Source organism: Genypterus blacodes, unplaced genomic scaffold (assembly GCF_046128005.1).
Source record: "Genypterus blacodes isolate CSIRO-AG114 ecotype Tasmania unplaced genomic scaffold, CSIRO-AGI_Gbla_v1 ptg000258l_1, whole genome shotgun sequence".
NCBI lineage: Eukaryota > Metazoa > Chordata > Actinopteri > Ophidiiformes > Ophidiidae > Genypterus > Genypterus blacodes.
Window position 1 is genome coordinate 512,861 of NW_027467051.1, and position 12,140 is coordinate 525,000.

Consider the following 12,140-nt stretch of genomic DNA (forward strand, 5'->3'; position numbering starts at 1 on the left):
TTCATCACTATTATATCTGAAATAAAGGCGATTAAAAACTTTCGGCTCATAAATTAGGCATGTGCTAGTAATGTCAAGTTAATATCCTGGAAACATTAAATAGTCAAATTTCATTAACCATTACATTACACATCTGATATCTTATTATTCACCGCTGACGTTTGTCATCTCAAGCCTGTGTGTGTGTGTGTGTGTGTGTGTGTGTGTGTGTGTGTGTGTGTGTGTGTGTGTGTGTGTGTGTGTGTGTGTGTGTGTGTGTGTGTGTGTGTGTGTGTGTGTGTGTGTGTGTGTGTGTGTGTGTGTGTGTGTGTGTGTGTGTGTGTGTGTGTGGGGGGGGGGGGGGTTAGCTATGGGCTGCCAGCTTTCTAATTCATTTTTCTTTTCAATTTATGCACAAAAAATAGTGATTAACACAAGTGACTGCTTCACTGCGTCACACTAATGCATATCCCATTGATTTCCACACATAAACGCGGCCTGAAACCATTCTGAGGATATCTAAAATAATGGAATGGTGCCGCTTGTGTCAGGCGTTAACGTTTGCTGGCTTTAAGGATCCAGCAGCACTTCATCATGTTAGAGAAGAGGCTTCACACTGTCAGATTGTAAATGTTATTACCCCGACACAGAGGTTATGTTTGTGTTCGTCTCTTACAGCAGAGCTTCTTTTAAAGTTATTGATGGATTTCAATGAAACTTGATGGTCAGGTTGCAGACGTTCCAGGGGAAAACTCATTAAATGTTTGGCGTCGGTCGTCCTGACCCGGGGCGGCGCCCATTACTCAAACTGCTGCGTCTTATGAATGAATATTTCTACTGTAAGCAGACTTGATGGACAGGTGCACTTACTGTTTATAACGTCAATAGATGTGATGGTGGAGCTAGAACAGCAAATGTTTGTGAGTTTTTAGCTCACAACATGAGCAGAAACTCACTTTTCACCGTTTGCACTCATTTGAACTTCCTGTTTCTGTTTGCCTTTGACCAGTTTCCCCTTTGCAAACAGAGAGAGAAGGGAAGTTTGGTCTTATAAAGATTGTTACTGCTGCTGCTAGTAGTATCAATGTGACACGTAGTTAAATGAATATAGAGAGAATGCAGTTCCACATGTAAACACTATAGGCTCTGTTAATCAGCACGTGTTTTCAGAATTCACCCCTTGTCCATTTCCCCTCGGCAATAATATACAGATAACAACAACAACAAACGGATGCAGATTTCTCCCAGGTACGGTTCAGTCCGGTGTTATTGGCCTCATCTAAGTCTTGGTGGGATTTGCTCAGATGTGTTTGGTTTAAATGCAGTGAGGTGCTCACCAAAGTAATGGCACCCAGGTTTACTTAGAGGAGGAGCAAGCCCTACTGTTTGAAGTACTCCAGGCTCTCTCATTGGCAGCAGGCCCAAACACTACTTACTGTGTACACATTAACACAATATTAACACGATTATGTGTTTCCCTTTGAGGAAAGAGGACACAGGGGTTTAAAAAGGACAGAACCCATGCAGCAGAATCAGAGAGAAAGTACTTTGATTCCTCACTCAAGCTAACAGATGCATTGAAAACACATCAATCTTACACACGGTCAGATTCTGGTTCACTTAGTTGTGTGTGTTCAATAATGTGCTCCATCCCTCCCGTTCAGCCATTGTCATTCATTTCTGCTGTCCACTTCTTCCATTGTCCCTTAATATTTGGCTCTTCCAGCGCCATTAACTCCTCCAATTTCCTCTCTCTTATTAATTTATCATTTAGCCTGATTTTAGAGGCATTTTCCCCATTTTTCAGTATCTAACAATGAATACATCACCGTGTTCCCCACTGTAACAAGTGTTGAGTTTGTCAAGTGAAAAGCAATTACCAGAGCCCACACACACCGCAGATTGTAAATTTGTTCTCCCTACACAGGTAGTTATCATGCACTGTCATACACACTCTGTCAGTAAACCAGAACAAAGCCTGATACCACACACACACGTTGTGATGTGATTACCCTATATGAGCACGAGGAGCCGAGTCTGTGGCTCGGTGATAGTCCACTATGTGACCAGCGCCGCCTGACAGAGACTCTTTAATTCAACTCCCACTAGCATCACGGTCAACAGCACCAGGACGCAGCCTTTCAGCACCATTACACACACTAATGGAACTGCATGTAATATATCCTCCCTCTGCAAACCTCTCTCTCTCTCTCTCTCTCTCTCTCTCTCTCGCGCTCTCTCCCTTCCTCCCCCACAAGCCGTCTCTGTCACAAAATGATCACCCTCCCCTCCCCTCCCCTCCCCTCCCCTCCCGTTCACCTGCTTCACCAAGTGTGCCAAACTCCCTCCGCATGTCTCTCTGTCTTGGTCGATCTTCCTCTCGCTCCCTCTCCCTCGCCAGGAGAGAAGAAGAACGCCCACATCGTTTCCCAGTGTGACTTCTTTAGGCCGCAGAGACTCGAGAGCCGAGTGGGAGAGAAATACAGAAGACAGCCGGAGCTTTCTTATTATTCTTCAAGTCCTTTCCCTGTATTTAGAAATGTTGAGATCAACACGAGACGTTTGAAGGCTGACAAACTGCCTGAGGTGAAAGTAAATGCTGTGTGAGAACCGATGTACTTTGCAGCTTCTTGGCCTTTTAAGTAGCAAGACAAAACAAGATTTATACATCCATATGGAAATTCATGTAGCTTCACAGGTCTGCATGGCATCAAACCACTGAAAATCTAAATCTAACTCTGTCAGAAATGTTTGTCCAACTCACTTAGTTGTTCCAGAGAAGTTTGTGAAAAGAGAGAGAAGCACCTTGAGTGTGAGAGTGTGTTGTTGCTGACAGTCGCTCCTGTTGTGCACCTGAACACACCAAACTTCACCAGCAGCTATTTAAGGCTCACGTTGACAAGTAAAACACACAAGGACAAGTGATACACCTGTCTAAAGACGTCCCATAAGGAAACAAGGACTGTGGTTATATTTGGAAATCGGTGTGAGTGGGACTTCTTCTATTCCTCATAGAGAATCAAACCTAAAACACCTCACATGTACTTCATAATTTAGGTTTTGCCACTAAATCTAACCCAGCAGAATAGTTGTCTTTAAGATTCCACATCTAGTCCCTTCAATAGAGCCGCCCCATGTTGCTTCTGTCCCCATCTTGACTTCTAGACATGCAGGAAGGGATTTATAGATACAATCGTCATCAACATCCCTATTTTACAGGCTTCATGTTGATGCAAGGCCGACTACACACAGCTGCCAGGTGTGAATGAAATGTGTACAGCAGGTAAAGGTTCATTCATAAAATGGCCCCCTGCCTATTCTTCCCCCAGCTCCACCGGCTCTCATTCAAGTTATTTGAGTGAGAGTTGTGACTTTGGGTGAATGAGGACCTGAGGCTGGCATGCAGAGATTGACAGCCCAGGCGTAAAGCGTATTCTATATGTACTGAATGAATGAATGAATGGGGATTCTCAATGGGGCAAGGAAGAAGGATGGGCTTCAATAGCGTGGCAGGCCCTGCCTACTGAGATCTGATTGCAATTCTGACAGCGTATCCAGGTAACCAGGGTACATGTTAAGGCAAGCTGTGTTAGCCTGGTTGATTGGATCTCAGTATCTGGATAATAAGAACAGATGTTAGCGTTTGGTGTGAATGTGGTGGCACAGATGAGGGTAATAACAACAGGCTGGCAGGAAGCGGGAGCATCCTTCAAAGAGGAGCTGGCAGGAAACGAAGCAGTACTGGCTGCTAGTTAAGGAGGCTGATGGGCGAGTGGGGAACAGGTGAAGGAGTTAAGGGACTGAGGAGGGAAACTCGAGGGTGAACACTTGTGTACAGGTTAGAGATGACAATGGAACAAGGCTGTGTAAATGAGATAAGTGAACGCAGTTAGAAGTGTGTGTCACAGTGACACACCCTGGTCTCTGTGCTCTATTAGATCAATGCAGTGTCATAATACTTGAATACAGACGTATATGTGTCCCAAGCACACTCTTTTTAACGACTTGATACTGTGTGTGTGCGCATACACACAGTGCACACACACACACACAGTGCACACACATGTAGGAATCAGAGTTTGTCTGCACCCCGGGGACAAGGTGTTGTAATGGAGTATTGATGTAGCAAAGGGGTTGGGTGAGAAAAGGGCGATAATTAGATTTTGTTCTCACTCTCTGTGCCCTGCTCAGATACACAATGAGAGACCTGCTGCCAATAAAGCTCCAGTCTCCACAAAGCATCCCAGGAATGGCATCCTAACCTCAGAGCATTTGATACACATTACATAATCAGGCCTCATTAGATGATCAAAGGTGTCGGAGCATGCTGTTTGTGTTCAGGCTTCTTTTTTTAAACCCTGCTGAAGACTCGACCCTGCCCGTTACTTACCAAGGACAATAACTCAGATTAGATCATTTCCCTAGAATTGCTTTGTAGCTTCAGGGCACCAATGTTGCTATCAAGCGCCGTTCCTTCCTCCCCGCTCTTCTCGCTGGGTGCTAATGATGTACTCCCTGCTGGATGGGAAGTCAAGAGGCCAGATGGCGAGGGAGGCGAGGAGATGTGGAAGGGAAAATGCATACACAGATACATTAGCACTGTATGGACGACACACCAGCATGACCTCCTTTTAAAAGCACCACTCAAAGTGGGTGAACGCAGTATATATGGACACACACACTCACACACACATGCACACATACTTTTCACAAACCACCGAGTTGGCATTTTTCTCCATTACTTTCCTTGGAGACCTCATTCACACAAGTTTGAGATGATTTTGATCTCAACCAGGATGCACTGAACCAGGAAAACCACTCTTCACATTTTGGTCCCATGGCTCACACACACACACACACACACACACACATACACACACACACATTCACACAAGCGCGCGCACACACAAGCCATCATCTCATTCCTTTTGCTCGACATGGCTTCTGGAGATCAGAACCATTTCTCCTCTTTGCACACCTGGTCGGCTTTCAGGATTGGTTCAACCAGGAGTCGGTCTGAATTATTGATTGATTGATTTGATTATAGAGCTATACTGGATTTAAAAGATAAGAAATAGAACTCTATTTAGTTTAATGCTCTGGGACTGAGGGATGCAGAGAAATGTGAAGGATGCTGAGGGAACTAAACTCTAATTCCCTTCCACTTTATGAATGCAGAGAGCTTCTTTACTAAATCTAAATGAGGGAGAATAGATGAGCAAAAATAAACGACATAAAAAGTTTCAGATTCATTCATTCACCCTCCTGGTTTCCTGCCATTAAAGCAGCAGGAAGAAACAGGAACTGGAACATTTATAGTGTCATTTTTACTCTCCGTCTGGGCCGACTGACGGCAGAGGGAGAACAGTAAAGCACCTTTTCGCTTCATTGCTTCATAAATCCTCATACGTTTCATAAATGAACCGCTACGCCAGCCGCTCGCTCACTTAGCTCCCCCATGTTCATTTGGTTGTGTGACTGCAGACAGATTCATTTCCCCCATGCCCCTGAGCCTCGGTGCCACTCTGCCACCGGGACCCATTTAAAGTGTGGCCCTTACAGCAGCACACACTCTTCTTCCTCCCCTTCCATCACCTCCAATCAAATGTTGCTTGCTGTGTGTGTGTGTGTGTGTGTGTGTGTGTGTGTGTGTGTGTGTGTGTGTGTGTGTGTGTGTGTGTGTGTGTGTGTGTGTGTGTGTGTGTGTGTGTGTGTGTGTGTGTGTGTGGTGGCATGTTTTTGGCTTGCAGGGATTAGTTAGCCACCTTGTTTGATCATTAATCCTGGTTGTGCTTTGATGGTGAATGTCACACTGTCATGCTGACATTTTCACTACACACACACACACACACACGTGTCTTGTCAGGTGGGGTTGCAGTGGTTGACTTGTGAGACATTCAGAAAAACTGAATAATGAATCCATAATGAAAGAGGTGTAAAAATATGTATTCCTTAATTTGATAGCAGCAAGGCCACAGCCAGGCTCGCTCCTACAAATTGACTCAGTGAAACTCTGTGACTCCTCTTCTCCCTCTAATACACACACATGTTTTGCCTCATCCAGGGGGGCTCTGCCGCAGAGAGACATTGTATCTCGGCCTTGCTTTGTGAGTCATCACAATGAGTGATGAGGGCTTTGGCGATGCTGGCACAGGCATAACACAGTAGATTTGCAGTGGAAATGTGCCGTGGCAAAGCCTCAAAGAGACATCAAGGTCTTTTGCATCAAAGTGGAGGCAGAGAGATGGAGATAGTGAGGGTGGTCTTGGGAAAAGAGAATGTGTGTTTGTATGGCTGTTATGGTGCTGTGGGTGATAGTGCTCGAGGTGTGTGTGTGTCCCTGTGATGGATTGAAAAGTGTTTTAAAAACATTCTTCACATACACACTTCTCCTTAAAATCAGAGTCTTTTTAAAAACCAATAAGTTGAATGAGTGTTGTTTCTAAAAACATTTCTGTGGATGTGATTGACTTTAATTTGCTACATTATTGTTATGATGCTGTGATCTTGTGTTTTGTTATTGATTGTTGACACTTTTCAAAAAGCCCTTTGGCTTTCTGCACACCTGCGAAAAATTAGCATTTGGTTTATTTTCCCTCTACAGCTCTTCTAATCACTTTGTGTTTGCTGTTTATTGCTGCACAAATCAAGCTATCTTTGCATATTTGTGTAGAGACGGATTTGTCAGTTGCCATGCATACGTACATAAACTGTTAGTGAAATCCCTGTTTGTCTTTGAGGATGCAAAGAGAACAGCTCACTTCTAACAGAACTTAAATGAACAGAAAGGAGCAGACAGCTGCATAGTATGTCTCAACTTATGGCAGCTAGGTGCTATGAAACTATTGGATGGCAAAGACAACAACAAGCGTAAGTGACATGATGCAAAGTTCTAGTTGGACAGAACACACATGAGGTATCTGGAGGCAGAACATGGAGGAAAGGTAGAGACAGAGAGGTTTTAAAATAGATAATTGTTCTGCCAGACAGTAGGTGTGAAGGTGTTTGTGAAGGAGATTGGTTCTTAGCCGGCTTTTAAAGACCAAGGTGGACTTAGCGGATCACATTGTGTTTAATAACTCATTCTGCCACCTAGGGACCACATAGGAGAAGTGTCTGACTAGAGACTCAGGGCTTTAGGGTCCATTCATTGGCAGAACAGAATGAGCGCAAGGTCATAGTGAGCATCAAAGCCTGTTTACACTGTGCGTTGTCTACTTGGGTCCTGGGGCCTGCTTGACCTTCTTCTATATTTCCCATCCAAGGTCTCCAGCGCTCTATCCGCCCTTCACTTCTGCCCCTTCTGACCTCAACTCCACTCAACCACAATTACAGTAGCCAGTATCCACAGTGTTGCTTGTACACTTGCCTGCCCTTGCAAGTAATAGTATTGTGGCTATATAGAATAATACTTTGGCAGTTTAATGGAATTCCTGTCTTTGATTTCTCTTCTTACCATGAGAGCAGAGAAGAGAATGCATTCCTCTCCACCTTAGAAATGCATTCATGGATGTTGAGATCTGCCATCATCTATATGATGTCGTACCTGGAGTGGCTTTTCCTTCTTTGTCACACAACGCAAGATTTAATAGCAAGACAAGACCGCCCACCGTGCTGATGGGTCTCCTCCCGTGCGGATGTGTATGCGTGCATGAGAGTTCACGCTCGTCTGTATGATGAGTGAGATAAAAACCCCCACCTCCATGGATTATTAATAAATCACATTGCAATGATGGAACACTGGGAGGCCATTGTTCCATTAATCGCCATCCCTGTCGCGTTCCAGTATCTTCCATCTCGGGGTCGCCGCATGCAGCTCCTAATTAAATTGTGCTTTCTGTCGATTGTGCTCATTACTCAGGCAAAACCAATCAGCGGTCTGCAGCTGGGTCTGGAGCTGTAGATAAATATGGGAGTAAATGTTGGTTGAGGAACACATCGCTGGATACATCGTTAGCTTCGATTGTAGGAAGAACACAAGGAACAGAGATGTTCTCATATATGGATATGAAGCCAAAGGGACTGTGGTTACGATCAGTGCAAACAACTTTGAATGCATTTTCTCTCATAGCCGTGATTCACTTGTTCAGTAATAGAAACCCAATGATTCCGTCCTAGTGTGTGTCCTTAGTCGCAGTAAGAAGCTGCAGTACAGTGTGTTTGTGAATTTATTGATTATTGCCACCAACTGGAGGAATGTGATGCTCCTTTCCCTTGTTGCTTTAGAACTAAGGATGTGAAAAATATCCTTCTGGTTATTTGCTCCTCTTCCTTTTCCACTCGTCTGCCTCAAGTCTCGCAATCTCGCCTCTGACTCACTCCCACACCAATTCAGATGCTTTTTTTCCCGAGCTATCACTGTGTGCTTCACTTTAGTTCAATGGTGCACTTTGGGACTGTGACTGTGTGTGTGTGTGTATGTGTGTGTGTGTGATTGTCTCTCTATCTCAGCTTTAGGTCACTGGTGCTTTAAACAAGCTCCTTGTCTGTGTCTCAGAGGTTTGAGAACCAAGAGGTCTCAGCAGCACTGATGGAGGTTCTACCTGATAGGATGGACCTTTTCCCAAACATCTCCTCCTGTCTGATCAGTCAATCATTCAGCTTAGATGTCTCCACCTTGAGTAAACAAAGGGCCTCGCTCGGAGGTTTGGGTATGTTTGAAGAGATGACGATGCATAGAATCTCTCTGACTTTGTCATTAAGCTCAGTTGTGGTAGTGAATATGAGAGCTGTAGCAGCAGCAGCAGCAGCTTTGCCCCCCAGTATCATTTCATATGTAGCCAAAGATCTGAGCTCCAAGGGAAAACTTGAGGGAATTCTGGAATGGATCTGAATTTTAAGTGATTTCAGTCTTTAAACTACAAAGAGGAACATCTGCATAGCAACCGAGAGGAAAGGAAAACTCCACTGCCTGTGTTTGAGAGGAGAAGGGCAGTTTAAACTCCTAACTCCAGCATGAAGGCTTCCTTTGCCTCTCTGTTTGTCTGGGTAACCTCGGCAGTGGGCAGGCTACTCTGCTGGGATTTTTCCAAGCAGGTTTGTTTGGAAGCTGTTGGTCTCTTAGCGTCCCCGCCGGGCCGGTTCAGGCTTAAATGCCCTGAACGGAGAAAACATCTGTAATAGTTGTCAAGGGAGGAGATGGAAACACAACCACACCACCGCTCAGCCCAGAGCTGGAGTCTGATGAAGTTCAATCACACCCATCCAGCAGACCTTTCTGCTTCTCCTTCAATACGTGTATCTAAGAGGGAAATGTTTAGAGACGATAATCATTATTCAATATCTTTCTTTCTTTCTTTCTTTCTTTCCCACAAGAGCAAGTTTCCCCTCATTCTCGTTTCTCCCATTGTCCCCTGCCTGCCTCCTTCACACCTTCTTTCTTTCTGCCTCCTTCCTTGCTTCCTTTGTCTCCTTCTTCAACCGGACTTGAGGACTACAGGATTTAACGTTTGACTTTTAATGGTGTATGTTTCTCTACATAACTGCTAGTTTACATAAGCAAGGGATTTGAGCAATTTTCTCACTGCTCTACTCTGTCCCCACACACACACACACACACACACACACACACACACACACACACATGCATTTTGTATACATACTGTTGAGAAAATAGAAAAAAAAGGTGGTGTCCTCAGCATCTAAAAGACGGAGAGACAAGTGATGCAGTGTTGCCCATCACAGTCTCAGTGGGCTGGTGTCGTGTGTGTGTGTGTGTGTGTGTGTGTGTGTGTGTGTGTGTGTGTGTGTGGCTGCTGCTGCTGGGTGGAGAGTGGGGGAGTTGCAAGTGACAGGGTGCGATGGAGAGCGAGAGATAAATAGTCACACTGAGGGAAGCGATAATGGACTTTTCTTGTCTGCACCGTGTCGCCGTCTGCAGACGCCCAGGCCAGAGTGATGACAAACATGCTGATGTGTTTAACTGCTCTAGCTCTGAGAGAGAGAGAGAGAGAGGGAGGGAGAGAGAGAAGCAACAGACAGGGAGGGAGGGAGGGAGGGAGGGGAAGCAGAGAAAAGACGCTGATGCTCTTTAACTCCTCTCCACATTGCCAGTGGCAACTAGACCTCCATGGGCGCTGTGACAGATGCATGGTAATGAAGCCTGCTTTAGGTGAAACCCATCCCCTTCTTCCCCCCCACACATTCACAATCTGTCTCTCTCTCTACGCCTCCCTTTCTGTTCACGTCTCTCTCTGTCATGCACATCTTTCCATCTTCCAGCTGCTGCCGAATTTTGAACAGGATGAGGAGAGAGAGAGGGAGAGAGAGAGAGAGAGAGATATATGGCAAGAAGGTAGAAAGAGGAATCAGAGAATGGCTGCTGTGGAGAAAATAGCTGATAGTCATGTTGTAGTGATTAGGTCTTTGAAGAATTAAGCATGTAGGTCAGCAGAAAGGAGAGACTGGCAGAGAGAGAGAGCAGAGAGGCAGAGTGAGGGAGAGAGAGTGAGGGAGTGAGAGAGGGAGTTTCTCAGTTGTCTGATCCATTGGTCACTTCATCTTCTTGCTGGTTTTCTTTCGCTGTGCAGTTCGTTTGTCACTGCCAACAGACTCATGTCTCACTTTAGTGGGGAGTTGTGTGTGTGTCCGTGTGTGACCGTGTGTGTGTGTGCCACCAGCCCAGACAGAGACAGATGGGCTGACTCCCACTGGTTACATGTGTTTGCTCTCTGTTAAAATGCTCCGCCAAGAGGTCTGGACCCGCCTGCCTCTGAGGGTAATACTCTCTCCCACTGGCCGAGGGGTCAGTAGTTCAAAACCCCAGCCTACTGTTTGCCTCTGACCTGCTCTGGGGGGTAAGCAGCTGTACATGGACTAGATTGAGAAACCAAGAGAAAAGAGCATACGGCTCTCCAGTGTGGTTGAGACAAACACCTTTTCTCTCTCTCTCTCTCTCTCTCTCTCTCTCTTCACACACACACACCTGACCACCCCTGCCTCTGCACTGCTCAGTTTTCCCAGTTTTCCCTTGCAACTGTCCATCAACTCCACATATTGACCTAAATGCTGCGACAACCGAAAGGCACTGAGAACAGCAACGTGTGTAATCAGCTCAGCAGGCCGGTGGAGGAACCTTTCTTTGTCCCAGTTCGGCCGGTTGACATTTCTATGTTTTCAGCAGAGGATTTCTGATGAACACTCAGAGAGAATGCGCGCAGGATTAAGAGCTGAAGCGGCCCGGAGAGCATCTGTGCACACGGAGAAATGTTTTTTGTGTGATGGCTTTTATGCCCCGCAGCCGGCACTTGCTTTAACATCTGCTCCTGCCACATTCAGGGGCAAGGTACGGGATGAGACACACACACACGCACACGCACGCACACGCGCACGCACACTCACACACACACACAGTCAAAGACATAATGCCTTGTGTCTCCATTCGCCACAGGTTAGTGTTCAGCTTGGTCCTGCTACACAAACACATGCTATAAAGTAGCGCAGGTCGGTGTGAAGCATTATGTCATCTTCTGTTATGTTACTTTGGAATTTTAAGTTGAATAGAATATGAAGCAAGACTAGATCAGCTCCTCCAGTCAGTAAACATAACACAGAATGAGCTTCTATGGTTACACAGACAAGAAACCGTCTGGAGTAGCCAGTGTGGCCCCTGCTGACACGTTGGCTGCAGCTGCATCTAATCACAGCTGCAGCTAGCCGTCAGTCACAAAGTAACCGTTTCCGTTTCTTGCAGAGAAACTAGAAGAAGCCAGAAAGGTGAGTGTCCAGGCTTTAGTCTGGAAAGCTGAGGAGTTTAGTCAGACTTTCCATCTGTTACAGTATTTAGCAGCATCGATTCTGCCAAGTGTGGATGTTGTCAAAAGGCTGGCATGCGTCCTTTACCTGTGTGTGTCTGTGTGTGTCTGAGCGTGCATCCATATGGCTCCAACCTAGGACCTGGATCAGGATAAGACCTTGGATAAGATGGATTAAATTACAAAGAGATAGTAGTGACAGAAAGAGAGAGAGAGTAATGAGTTTCCTCTGCAGGCTGAGCAGAAACTCCAGGATTGAACCCAGAGTTTAACCCAATTTTGTCTACCTGACTGATTTAACCCTTGACGTGCAGTGACAGGTCGGTGTCAATGGCTGATAAATTGCTTAGATGGATTTCTGTCACGTCCCAATTTTGGGTGAGCAGCGCTGTGATCCGCCGTGTTAGC